Source organism: Gorilla gorilla, chromosome 1, assembly GCF_029281585.2.
Source record: "Gorilla gorilla gorilla isolate KB3781 chromosome 1, NHGRI_mGorGor1-v2.1_pri, whole genome shotgun sequence".
Taxonomy (NCBI): Eukaryota; Metazoa; Chordata; class Mammalia; order Primates; family Hominidae; genus Gorilla; species Gorilla gorilla.
The window spans coordinates 135,083,633-135,097,879 of NC_073224.2; the positions used below are offsets into that span (position 1 = coordinate 135,083,633).

The 14,247-nt window shown below is 41.4% G+C and overlaps 1 long non-coding RNA gene across 1 annotated transcript in view; it reads left to right on the plus strand.

Annotated features, from left to right (window-relative positions):
- The window catches only part of LOC129529876 (uncharacterized), a 105,883-nt gene extending 92,446 nt beyond the window's left edge, over nt 1-13,437 (plus strand). Inside the window, exons 4-5 of the long non-coding RNA XR_010133661.1 lie at nt 11,482-11,589; nt 12,602-13,437. This is a non-coding gene — a long non-coding RNA (uncharacterized lncRNA). The remainder of the gene's footprint in view (nt 1-11,481; nt 11,590-12,601) is intronic.
- The last annotated feature ends 810 nt before the right edge of the window (nt 13,438-14,247 follow it).

The window sequence follows — 14,247 nt, forward strand, 5'->3', positions numbered from 1 at the left end:
TAGGCATTACCATTCAGGACATAGGCACGGGCAAGGACTTCATGTCTAAAACACCAAAAGCAATGGAAACAAAAGCCAAAATTGACAAATGGGATCTAATTAAACTAAAGAGCTTCTGCACAGCAAAAGAAACTACCATCAGAGTGAACAGGCAACCTACAACATGGGAGAAAAATTTCACAACCTACTCATCTGACAAAGGGCTAATATCCAGAATCTACAATGAACTCAAACAAATTTACAAGAAAAAAACAAACAACCCCATCAAAAAGTGGGCGAAGGACATGAACAGACACTTCTCAAAAGAAGACATTTATGCAGCCAAAAAACACGAAAAAATGCTCACCATCACTGGCCATCAGAGAAATGCAAATCAAAACCACAATGAGATACCATGTCACACCAGTTAGAATGGCAATCATTAAAAAAGTCAGGAAACAACAGGTGCTGGAGAGGATGTGGAGAAATAGGAACACTATTACACTGTTGGTGGGACTGTAAACTAGTTCAACCATTGTGGAAGTCAGTGTGGTGATTCCTTAGGAATCTAGAACTAGAAATACCATTTGATCCAGACATCCCATTACTGGGTATATACCCAAAGGACTATAAATCATGCTGCTATAAAGACACATGCACACGTATGTTTATTGCGGCACTATTCACAATAGCAAAGACTTGGAACCAACCCAAATGTCCAACAATGATAGACTGGATTAAGAAAATGTGGCACATATCCACCATGGAATACTATGCAGCCATAAAAAATGATGAGTTCATGTCCTTTGTAGGGACATGGATGAAATTGGAAATCATCATTCTCAGTTAACTATCGCAAGAACAAAAAACCAAACACTGCATATTCTAACTGATAGGTGGGAATTGAACAATGAGAACACATGGACACAGGAAGGGGAACATCACATTGTGGGTACTGTTGTGGGGTGGGGAGAGGGAGGAGGGATAGCATTGGGAGATATACCTAATGCTAGATGACAAGTTAGTGGGTGCAGCGCACCAGCATGGCACATGTATACATATGTAACTAACCTGCACATTGGGCACATGTACCCTAAAACTTAAAGTGTAATAAAAAAAAAATTTAGAAAGATATACTTGAATAATGACAGCTTATAATCAAAATTTCATGAATTTATTTGAAATGTAGGTGCATGGGATTGAAAATATGTAGGGGATGGTATTGAAAATTGACCTTTATAATCATGGAATCTGAAAAAAGGACACATTTGTTTTTAGGCAAAAATATTGGTTAGTTGTTTTTCATAAAAAAAAGTGTATAAATCTCAGTTCCTTCTAATTCTCCATTTACAACACTTCAATTGTATGGAGGTTGTATTTCTGATAATTACTGACAAAAATAATCATTATTAAATATAAAAAGATAAAAAATTACTGACAAGAAAAAAAATCAATGGAAAACAAAATATGAGAGAAGATTTAAAAAAATTCATTTTTAAAATAAAAAAATCTGCTAAATGCATAAAGAAACACAAAATAATAAACAGAAATGCCTAGAAGTTTTATATTTCAGGTCTGTCTTAGTCCAGGCTGCTATAACAGAGTACCACACACTGGGTCAATTATAATGAACAGAAACGTATTGGTTCACAGTTCTGGAGGCTGGGAAGTGTAATATCAAGGTGCCAGCATCTAGCAAGTGCCTTCTTACCATGTTTTAATATGGTGGGAAGCATCACATGGCAAAGGGCAAAAAGAGTGCCACAGAGATAGCAAGAGGAGGTGAACCTGCACTCACAAAAAGGAAGCCACTCCCTTCACAGTGCTATTAGTCCACTCATGCAGGCAAAGTTCTCACACCTAAACACATTTTGAAGGTCCTGTCCCTCAATACCATTAAAATGGCAATTAAACTTCAGCATGAATTTTGGCCAGGACAAGCAGTCAAACCATGGAAAGGTTCTAAAGCAAACAGAGGTAGCCAAATGCTAGATTCCTTTTTTAAAATATGCCCCCAGCTAACAGAAGAAAATGGACTGCCCATGGCTTACTGACGTGCTTATTAATGTCTTATTAATGTCTTACTGATGTGCTTATTAACAGGATCCGTAGGGTGTCACTTCACCAGCTGGAAACCTCTTAGGTCCGCAGTGCCTCTGCCTGGGTTTTGCTCCTGCCCATTGGGCTTGTTCTACTCACTCGGCCCAGCAGGCTGTGCTCAGCTCATGCTACCAGCTTGGATCCTACACCTGCCGATGGCGAGCCAGGCACTGAATAGCGAGAGGTGTATGAGCGAGCAAGTATGGAGTCTGGCCAACGCACATAGCCAGGCACAATGGCTGCTGTAGTGGGGAGGCAGCTCTAGCCACTGGCACAGGCATTGGCTCCATGTGAGGCTGCAGCTGGACCAGATCTGCTGCAAGCAGCTTCCACTATGGGCACTGGTGTGTGGATGAGGGGAATGTGGTGGTGCCAGAAAGCTTAGAGATGCCAGGAACTGCAGAGTCCCAAAGAGGGGGTTAGAGTGTGTCATAGCCCTGGCTTGGGGAGCCCCGAGGTCTGAGCTCCCAGAAGGTGGCCACAGCTCTTCTCCCCTTCTCGTCACCTGCAGCATGGTGAGCAGGGAGGAAGGTGTGTTTCAGGGGAGGCATGTTTCAGCCCATTTGTGTTACAGCTCTTTTAGTTCCACTGCCCTGCTCTGGCTCATGGCTCCTAGGCTGGCCCAGCCTTGCTGCTGCTTTCTATTGCGTGGGGCAGCTGCCCCGTGCTGGCAGAGTGTTACAGCAGCTGTGGCTTGGGGAAGTCTCGAAGTCTGGGCCCCCAGAAGGGTTGCTGCTCTTCACCCTTGCAGTCCAGGAGCGTGTCACCACCCAAAATTTGCTGAGCTGGCCAGGAACGTGTAACGGTTCCTTTAGTTCCTGCCGTTTGGCAGGTCCCGAGTTCTTGTCCGGAGTCCAGGAAAAACGAGGTTACATAGACAACTGGAGGGTGAGCAAGGCAGAAAGGAGCTTTATTGACTGACAGAACAGCTCCCAGCAGAGACTAGACCTGCAGTTGGTAGTTTGTATCCACAGGCAGGTCGCTCCAAGGAGAGTATGAGTGTGGTTAAGTCTGGGGTTTTTAAGGGCTCAGAAAGGAGGAAGTGCATGCTGATTGGTCCATGGGTGGCCCTGGGTGGTCCTGATAAAAGCACTACTCAATTGACTGAAAGATATCCAGAAAGTTGCCACTCTGGGTCACAGACTTCACCCTGAATTTTCAGCCCAGGCTCCATGCTTCAGGTCTCCCTGGCTTGAAGGCTGGGTTTCACCAGGGACCTGCTCCTTCCCTCCTGCTCCTTCCCTCCTAGGCTGCCTCCCACAGCCATTATCATGCTGTCCACAATGCCCAGGTTGTCAGCACCAAGGGGCATCTGCAGGCCCACACTGAGCTGCCTTCAGCCCCCTGGCCTCCCTTCTGTGCTCAATGATGCCCAAAGTCAGGAGGGGGCCAAGGCAGCATGGATGGGGCTGGCGTGTCAGCACCACCCCAAGTAAGCGCACACCGGTCCAGGTTGCAACAGCACCCGGGCTCGACCACAACCTTGCTCTGCCCTGGAGCAGGTGCACAGAGTGAGAAGAGGCCAGGAAGCAGCAGGCACTTGTGAGCATGTGGGGGCAGGGGGCTTCTTGGGCCCCCAAGAGTACAGGGATGCCTGGGTCCGGAGCCACAGCTGGGTGGTTGCAGCTGTGCCCAGGAGCACGGGTTCCTGCACTGCCAGATTGGTAGACACGGTGTTCCTGCTTGGATAAACTATTCCCGGACCCCGCTTGCTCCATGGGGCTTGAAGCCCCGCCACGTCTCCCCTACTGAAGCCGGCAGCCGCCCCAGATGGGCTGTCACCGCCATCTAGGCATTAAAACAGACAGAACTAGGCAGCCACAGCTGAATAAGAGAATGAGCATATATTCTGTATTCTCAGAAAAATGTAGAGATGTTACAGGACCTCCCTTGGGACAAGCCAAACTAGTTCCTGTTTTCTGTGCCAAGATAGACTGCAGCTGGAAATTCCCCAACTGACCACCAACAGACCACCTGAAGCCAGCCAGTAAATATAATTGTGATGTCTTGTTTAAAGGCCATCCAATCCAACTTAGCAACTGATTCGCTCATTCTGTGGTTTTTGCATTTATAATCTTCTACTTTCCTACTCCTGCTCAGGGCACACTTAAAAGACTGCATCCTCCCAATCTGTAGATTGCTTTTAGAAAACAAAATTTCCCTTTTGTCTCTGCACATCTCAGGTATTTTATTAACATTTCATGGTGACAAGGATTGGATCTGAAGCAGCCCTAAGCTCATTCCCAATGCCAACCAGACCAATACATTGACCCCTACGTGAGCTCTTCAGTTGTTTCCCTGCTGCGTTGGGGAGGAATCAGGAATCAGGTAGACCCTCTCAGATCCAAGATGTTTTAAGCTGAGGTCTCAGCGACTTTATTTTCTTCAGACAGCCTTCCCATCTGGCTCCACAGGGTACCCGTTTATGGACTACACTTGCACTTTGCAGGGTTTGCTCACCCTTTTGGGGGTACACTCAGGCTTTATGGGGTAAGCTAGTCAAAACTTCAGTTTTGTGAGGATGCTCACACTTTGTTTGGACTTGAAGGGACATCTACATAAGTTGAGTGCTCTGGGTAACCTGGGTTCTAAGGGAAAGGTCTGTAACCAGCTGCCATTTCGGTGGCTCAGTCTCTGACCAACCACCATCAGGTACTCTGGCAGTTTTTAAAATGTAAAACTTTAAAATCAAATGAAAACAAAGAGGAGTCTGCACCTCTCAAAGATAATAAGGGGATTTCAGCACTTCTGAAAGCTCCAGTTACAACTGGGAATCTGTCCAAGTTTTTTTTTGTTGGTTTGTTTTTGTTTTTGTTTTTTTTGAGACGGAGTCTTGCTCTGTCACCCAGGCTGGGGTACAGCAGCGTGATCTCACCTCACTGCAAGCTCTGCCTCCTGGGTTCACACCATTCTCCTGCCTCAGCCTCCCGAGTAGCTGGGACTACAGGCGGCCACCACCACGCCTGGCTAATTTTTTGTATTTTTAGTAGAGATGACGTTTCACCGTGTTAGCCAGGATGGTCTCGATCTCCCGACCTCGTGATCTGCCTGCCTCGGCCTCCCAAAGTGCCAGGATTACAGGTGTGAGCCACCAAGCCTGGCCTCTGTACAAGTTTTTAAAGGAGACTAATCTAAAGACAAGTAATATCTCCAAATACTTGAAAGGCTCCCAGACACTAAGATGGAGAGCCCTATACCTCCCTGCCCCACCCACACCCTGCATTCCACTTCCACTTTTTTCTTCTCACCACCACCTTCATCATCTGGAACACTGTGGGAACTCAATGCCCCAGTTACAGCATAGGCCCTTTGAGCCCTTCTGACTCCTCCATGGTTGCAAACAACTGGGTGAGTCTTTCCTCAATTTCAGAACTCCCACTTCTTTGATGGTCCTGAGTTTTATTCAACTACCTGCTCTCCTTGGCAAAAGGGTAAGTTTTCCTTGAGATGTTTTGTTTTCTAAGAAGGGGATAATTGCTCTGCGGTTCTCCCCCATAAGCACATTAATACATTTATATGCTATTTCCCCCATAAATCTTCTTTGTGAGTTGGATTTTTCATTGAATCTTCAGAGAGCAAGGGGGAAGCTTTCCCTCGGCCTTTACAGTTTTGGCACTGTAATCAGGATGAACAAAGCCACTCCGTTTTTCCTAAAGCCACAGTGAAGGGAACTCAGGACCTGACAAGCCAGCAGAAGATTAAGATTTTCTTACTAGTCAGGCTCCCAGACTCTAACACTCTGGGATCTAGTCAAGCAGAAGGTAAAAGTCAGTATGTCTTCTCTACAGTATCTTAATTAGTGGGAGAAAAGGATTGGTGTGAATAATCATGGGTATAGCAGCACTTGTGTTTTTTAGTAAGTTTTGTTATGAATATTCATATTGTCTAATCCCTTTGAATCTCAGACATAGTCTATCCCATTGTCTTTGTCTTCCTGTTTTGTCCTGTCATAATGAGGTATACCACAGCATAGAACATGAGAGTACAACTATTATAAGACCATTTTTCAAGCCAGCCCTGAAGAATGATCAGTTTGCAGACTTGATCAGACTGGTGTACAAACTTTGCTTTGGGTCCTCAAAAAAAAAAAAAATTAGATGAGGTTCTTCTCTTTTCTTGATTTATGTCCTTGAGGGCTTGACTTGTGGCCAAGTAGGAGCACTTTCTTTCAGTGTCTGCCATCAGGGGGAGGGAATTATTTTCAGGTTATGTCAGGTGGCCAGTCTGAAAATGGCTGGGAAGCCAGGGCATGTAAGATTCTAAGCAACATGCTTTTTGTTCTGAACGTGTCATACTTTGGGGGCAGCCTGTCCTAAGAAACCCCATCCTTGAGGGCTTTTGTCATCTCAACATTTTTTGCCCAGTTAGTCCTGGGAAAGTCCAATCCCAAAAGGACCTACATGGTGTCACAGATTAGTGGATCTGTGACTGGCAGCCCCAACCCCCCTTTCGGGTTGCAAGAGGTAATATAGTTTGGATATTTGTCCTCCCACCCACCCACCCAACACTCTCTTGTTTCCGCTTTCACAAAATGATGTGCCTGCTCCTTTTTTGTCTTCCAACATGATTATAAGCCTCCTGAGGCCTCACCAGAAGGAAATGCCAATGCTTCGTGTACAGCCTGCAGAACCATGAGCCAATTCAACCTCTTTTCTTACAAATTACTCAGCCTTAGACATTTCTTTATAGCAATGCAAGAATGGACTAGTACAATAGGTAATGTATGCATAAATGCCATTCTTAACCATGTGTGCCAACAGGAGCTTTTTGCCATTTTAGCTATTTTGGGGAGTAAGTTTTCATGGGGGAGATCTTTGGAAATGCCACTTCTATGCCCTCTCAAGGAAATACCTTATCTCAACTTGCAAGAACTTATTCTAAAACTGGAAAATTACATCCTGGGCTTTTCATGAAGAAAGTATTGGAGTCTTCATTGAAATAAATATACCATTGAAAATTCCATTGTCAATGGCTAGAAGATTCTTTAGACTCTTAATAAAAAGATTTTAGAGCTCTCTCATAGTAAACAGCTCATTTATTTGTATTTATATAAAGTCTAAGTTGAATAAAAGGCACATAAATGTTATAGCTTGCCTTAGAAATTGTCTTGGCAAAATTAAAGAGCAAAAATTTGACCTAAAACAAAGTTAAAATCTTTTATATGCTTAAACTCCTTGCCTTGTATTCTCTGCAGGATTTATTAGAAAGCACTCCATCCTATAGTCTAGTCACCAAGATTCTCTACTCTTATTGCTGTGGTCTTAGTTTGAGTCCCCATCAGGGTACCGATCCCATTTATTTTAAATTATTTGCATGACCCTTAAACTTTTGGGGTATCCATTTGTTTTTCTTTTCCCTTCTGTGGACAGCTTTTGATTTCTTATCTTTTACTTTCTGTAAGGCATGTGGGGACTTGGGGCCTTTATGATTAGACACTCAGCTGAGAAGCTGAGATGCTAGAAAATATGGTTGGACAGAAACGTGGGTTAGAATTCATCTGTGGAAGAAGAATTTTATTTCTTTGAACTGCCTTTAGGGTGGTTCTGGATCTTGTGAGGACTGTTTTGCACATCTTTAGAGATGACTAGTTTGTCATAACGTTAGTTGAGGCTTATTAATTTTCATGAATCACTTGAAAAGGTATTTTTGGTTTAAAAGAAAAAAGCCAAAGAAAGTGTTTATAAAAGGCCCTCAGGTAAAGTAGTCGTGCTTAGTTTTCAGAGCTATTCATGCTAAGTTGAGGCATGAAAAATACCTTTTCTACAGTGAAATAAAACCAGTGAACCAGTTCCTGTTGTCCACGCTGAGATAGACTGTAGCTGGAAATTTTTCAAATGAACACCAAGAAATCACCTGAGGTCAGCCAATAAAAAGAGACTTGTAATGTCTCTCAAAAAACCATCCAATCCAGTCCTAGAACCTGATTCCCCTCCACATACCCATCCATCCTGTAGTTTTTGCCTTTATAATAATCTACTTTCCAACCCCTCCTCAGAGCACACAGTTTTTGCACTAAAGGCTGTGACTTATTTCCAATCTGTAGATTGCTTTTGAAAAATAAAATTTTCCTTTTGTCTCCATTGTCTTTTCTTAACACCTTTATCATAAAAACAACAAGAAATGTTTAACATATTATAGAGGCTTACTGAAAGAAATTGTAACAAGACTTCTTACCAATGAAAGGAGGCTGAATAAAGCTGTGACCATTGCCCCGGATTATGGGGTATATAATACTGCCGTTAGAGAGAGTGAAATAAACCAGATTGAATGTCAAAACAGGAACTCAAATATTCCTAATAGTTTTCAGGTGTTCTGGATCTCTCTGCAAGACACTGAACATGTTGCAGTAATGAGTAGATCAAACTGTCGAAGAACTTGATAGGATGGAAATGCCTTGCTTATTCTGTAGCAGTGTGTGAATGTAAAATAAGACAAAATAGTTTGGGACTTAGCACCAAGGAGGTACTCAATATCTGTGTGATTGGTATCAGGAGTCACCTGAGCTGGGAGAGAGCTGAGCTGCCGAATATTAGAATAGCCAATCAAAGCAACAAGCCAATTAATGACTTACTGCAATGTCACAGGCAAGAATTTAGAACTGAAAAAATGCCAACTCCCCTGTCCCATTTCCTTCATGGAATGTGAGGCTGGTCCAGGGTCAAGTGGGTCAGCGCAGACACGGAGGCTGCCTCACTTTTGAGGAAGTCTCAACAAAAGACTCCAGCAGTTCTATGGAATCTGAGTTGAGGGTAGGCTAAGAGGGAGATATAAGAGTAGAAAAGTACTAACTGCTGGGGAAAGTGTCCTCAAGGTTTCCTCCCTCCTCCTCCTATTAACAGACTTTGGGAGATACCTGAAAATATTTTTGTGCAAGGCCTCAGATAAAGAGACCTATAAACGAAAGAGGCATGTAAATATGTGAAAGAGCATGACCTACCAGGGGGTTCAGAGTCCTTGACTGCAACTCCTTTCAGAGATTATAGTGCACTGGCTGTTTACCCCAGCTGGTGAAGGAGGGCAGGGTTTCCTGAGGAGGGACCCTGCAGTAAAGCCTTCATCATTGCCTAATGTCAGGCCTGAAAAATCACGCCTAGGTTTTTGTTGTTGGCGTTGTTGTTTTTTTTAACTTTTATTTTATTTTAGGTGAGATACCATCTCATACCAGTCAGAATGGCTATTATTAAAAAGTCAAAAAAATAACAGATACTGGCGAGGTTGTGGAGAAAAGGGAAGAAAAAGGACACTTACACACTGTTGGTGGGAATGTAAATTAGTTCAACCTTTGTGGAAAGAGTGTGGTGATTCCTCAAAAACCTAAAAACAGCACTACCATTCAACGCAGCAATCCCATTACTGGGTATATACCCAAAGGAATATAAATTATTCTATCTTAAAGACAAATGCACGTGTATGTTCACTGCAGCACTATTCACAATAGCAAAGACATGGAATAAACCTAAATGTCCATCAATGGTAGACTGGATGAAGAAAATATGGCACATACACACACCAAGGTTTTTAACCAGAAGCCAGAGTGCTCAACTATATAAGGAGGATGGGGAAATCTTAATAATGCTAGCTTTTACTTGTGGAATAAAATAGTTACTCTTGTAGGTAATAGGAGCACGCAAGGTGTGCTCTTGAAAGGTAGGATAATAAAATAATCCATTGGATTAAGTTTTTAAGGGACTCATAATGCTGTCTCATTATATATAAATTAGGTAGTTATATAATGAAAAGGGAACATCAAAATGTGGAGGCAGCACATGTATTTTAAATCTCAAAATCAAGAAGACTGTGAATATATAAGTAAGAAAATGATATGGTGGCAGGAATAATAGGAAGATATGAGGTAAGCTATTTATTATTATAAGGTTACTAATGTGTTGTGGGTTTGTGGAAGAGATAAATACATGGAATAAGTCATAATCAGAGAGTATAGGACATGGAATGAATTTGCAGAGAAAGTAAATAAAATAGAACAAGCTCATTAGAGAAGAGAGTCTAAAGGAGAGAAATGATACTTTTCTGTCTAAGATGGAAGAGATGAAGCAAGAGGGAGAAAGAGGAAATTGAGTGAAAGATGTATCCAGTGGCCTCATATTTTTTGAAATAATAAATACTATTTGCAAGAATAAAGGAAGCAAGTTGGAGATGCAAGGCTAAGGAGATTTAACAACAAAGTTAAGAGGATTACTTCAGGAAATGGGATTGACAATCAATTATAGACAAATAGGATTATTGATCATCAATTGGGAAAAAGTGAGACTCACATATACTATTAATGCATTGCATATAGAAATTATAAAAGTGGAATTTTTATTAAAAGCTGGGGCAGAGGCCTGGCGCAGTGGCTCATGCCTGTATTCCCAGCACTTTGGGAGGCCGAGGCAGGCGGATTACGACGTCAGGAGATCGAGACCATCCTGGCTAACACAGTGAAACCCCATCTCTACTAAAAATACAAAAAAAAAAAAAATTAGCCAGGCGTGGTGGCAGGCACCTGTAGTCCCAGCTACTCGGGAGGCTGAGGCAGGAGAATGGTGTGAACCTGGGAGCGGGAGCTTGCAGTGAGCAGAGAGAGCGCCACTGCACTCCAGCCTGGGTGACAGAGGGAGACTACCATCTAAAAAAAAAAAAAAAAAAAAAAGCTGGGGCAGAGAGTAGGATACAGTTTTGAGACTTTCCCAAAATAGCATTGAAATCGAAAATTTTTCATTTTTGTAATATATGAGAAAGTATGCATATTTGAAATAAAAGAATAAAGTCAAATTATTTTGCATACAAGGCAATTTTTCTTTAAGTTTAGGGTTTCTTCAGAAAAGTTGTATTTTCTTTATATATATAGAAATGTGCAATCATTTAGAACAAAAATAAACCTATTTTTTATTTTATGTAGATTCAGTCATCTATTGAATATTTGTATGTTTGTTTATGTATTTTATGCACTTTGAACATTTATTTCTCTGAGGATGTTACAAGGATGGTTTGTTAAAAATGTGAATTTTTGAATGCTAATAATAGCAAACATTTACTGTGGTTACAATGTGCCTTATGATGCAGTTACTTTTTTTATTCCCATTATAAATCTGGAGAAACGGAGATTTAGAGTGTGTTTATGCCATATGCTAGTAATTATAATTCTGACTTCATCAGGAGTTTTGTTTTTATTATTTAGTCATCTCACAAATGTTTTAGAAAAAAATATGTAGTTTACTTTTAAATATCTTTTTCTCAGTGTAACAAAACTGAAATGGTACATGTGGGACTCAAATTAAGAACCATTTTCCTCTCTTTGTATTTTTAACAAACATAATAGTTTCCTCTTATGTGGCAATAGTCTTTGTACTACATCGTAGCTTTTTGCATAATTGCTGATTCCCTTCCTTTTTTTTCCCACAGGACATTTCACCCACAACTATAAACTGGGCAGAGAATGGGAGAAGAGCATGAGGAATCATATAACAGCAATGGATGCCAAAGAAAAATAATCCTCTGCAGAGATTTATGGTGGGCACCAAAACCAGCACAATGGGGGAACTCATTTATTCATTCATTCCTTCTCGACTACTCCTTAGATATATACTGAGCCTCATCTTGAAGGTCAGAAAAGTGTAGAAAGTGACTAAGACTGAACTTATTCCAGATGCTTCTCAAAATATTTAAAGCAGTACATGTCTATCAATTGCTTTCTTCTAATGTTCAGGCAATTTTTCTATATAATCAACTTTTAAAGAAAAAAATATATATATAAGTTTTTTTAAAAAACTGAAGAGAAGAGAGTGTTACAAGAGGTGTCACGTCTAGATAAACACAGCATGCTAGTGTTTTGGTAAAAATAAATGTCATTAAAAGAGAAAATAATTTGCTACAGAACACTGAGTGTTGCAATTCTATTAAACAAGGTTTTCCCTGTTACCTTAAAGTGTCATAAAATAATTTGGATGCTTCCAATCTTAAAAGATGTGTATGCTATCTCATAAGAATCATGTGCATTGTTTCTTTAAAAGATATATATCTTCATTCTACATTTGTAGAGAAAAATGTTCATAGTTAACACAGTGTTTTATAATTTTCTCTACATAGAGGAGAGAGGATAAAGTCTAGTGAAACTCAACAAGTACAAAACAAAGAAAATCCTCAAACAGCTCCTAAATAATTATTTGTAGGTTTTATTTATTTTTATTGACAAATAATAATTGTATATATTTATGAGATATAATGTGTTTTATTATATGTATATGCTGTAGAATGATTACATCAAGCTAATCAACATATCCATCACCTGACCAACTTTTTTTGTAGCAAGAACATTTAACATTCATTATGTTAGCAATCGTGAAATACAATCTCACTTATGTCTGGGATCTAAAAATGTCAATTTCATAGAATCAGACTAGAAAGGTGATTACCAGAGGTTGAGAGGTGAGTGTGGAAATAGGGGAAGGGTAGATGTTGATCAAATGGCACAGATTTCAGTGATACGAGAAGAATTAATTTTTTTGTTTTGTTTTGTTTGTAGGGGGAACAGGGTCTCGCTGACTTACTGTCGCCCAGATTGGAGTGCACTGGAGCAACCACAGCTCACTGCAGCCTCAAACTCCTGGGCTCAAGTGATCCTCCCACCTCACCCTCTGGAATAGCTGGGACTACAGGCATGCACCACCACCATGCCTACTAATTTTTGTATTTTTGGCAGACGAGGTTTTGCCATGTTGCCTAGGATGGTCTCAAACTCCTGGGCTCAAGAGGTCTACCCAACTCCCTCTCTCAAAGTTCTGCGATTATAGGTGTGAGCCACAGCACCCGACAAATTTTAATGATCTATTACATTGCATGGAGACCACAATTAACATTTGCAGACTTTACATAGTTCATGTTAAGTTTGAGAAATCTGGCTCCTGGTTAAAAAATCTACAGATGATTTCTTACTTCTGGCCATAGACAATTACAAAGGCTTTATTTAACTGACAGGCCTGATGGGGAAAACCCATCCTCACATCCCCATACCAGACACGGTGAACAGACGATACCTTCCAGTGTCAAAGGGGAGCTGCAGTCAAACACTCAAGCCCCTCTGTGTGTCTGCCTTACACATATTCGCACTTTCAGCCCAGACACTTCCAGCCCTAGGTATCTTTATTTGGGGTCTCCAGAGACCTTTTTATAAAATTCGAGTAAGGAAGGGGAAAAGTTGAAGATACTTTTCCTCACTCTAACTCAGTACTTTTCTACTCTTTGCCCTTTGCTTTTCTCTCATCCTGTCCCAGGTCCATAAAACTGCAGGATTTTTTTTGTGGGGGAGCTCCCTGGGCATTGAGATGACCCCATTGTCTGTGCTGAGCCCCCTGACCTTCAACAGGTGTCCTTGGGGAGAAAATGGAATAGGGGTGGGGCTGGGGGTTCAGCATAATCTCTGGTATTAGCCTTTTGCTTATACTATCTCAATCAGAAATTAAAGGTTTGTTTGTTACTTTTATTTTGGGTTTGTTGCTTTGATTGGCTACTTGAGCATCTGAGATTTCAGCTCTCCTCAGCTCAGCGGAGCTCCTGACACAGTTACATAAGTTTTCTTCAGAGTTTTCAAAAAATAATTCTTAGTGTGTTAGTCACTCATTTAGATTCTGTCTCTTCACTTAGCAGATATTTAAGGAGCAAACCCACCACCCTGCACTAAGCTAAGGTGCTAAGTGGTGTGCTACAAAACAGGAGAAACCAACATTTTTACCCTTGAGGAAGTGTAGAAAGTGGGGAAAAGACTTCACAAAGGAGGAGATGCTTACTAACCCCATAGAAATGTAAAATAAATTATAATGGAGAAGTAAAGTCAGAAATGTAATGAAGGGGAATGCAGTGTTATCCCACAATCAGAATTGGGATACTTAGCCCAGAGAATGTGTTACTTGTACACAAAATAGGTGATGGCTTACCAGGCTAAAAAAGTCACATCACACTATCTCCACGTTCTGACATGGAGAGAAGAGTATCTGGGCAAAGAGTGAACTGATTGTAGAAGGCTTGCTTAGATAGAGAAGTCTTGGAAAAAAATGGGCAAGGGAGCTGGCACTAGACCCCAGTATTTTGAAAACAGTCAGGATGCAACAGGAAAAACACGGGAGGCAGGCATCCATGGGGAAGAGACAGAAACCAAAGGAAATTCAATGCCCT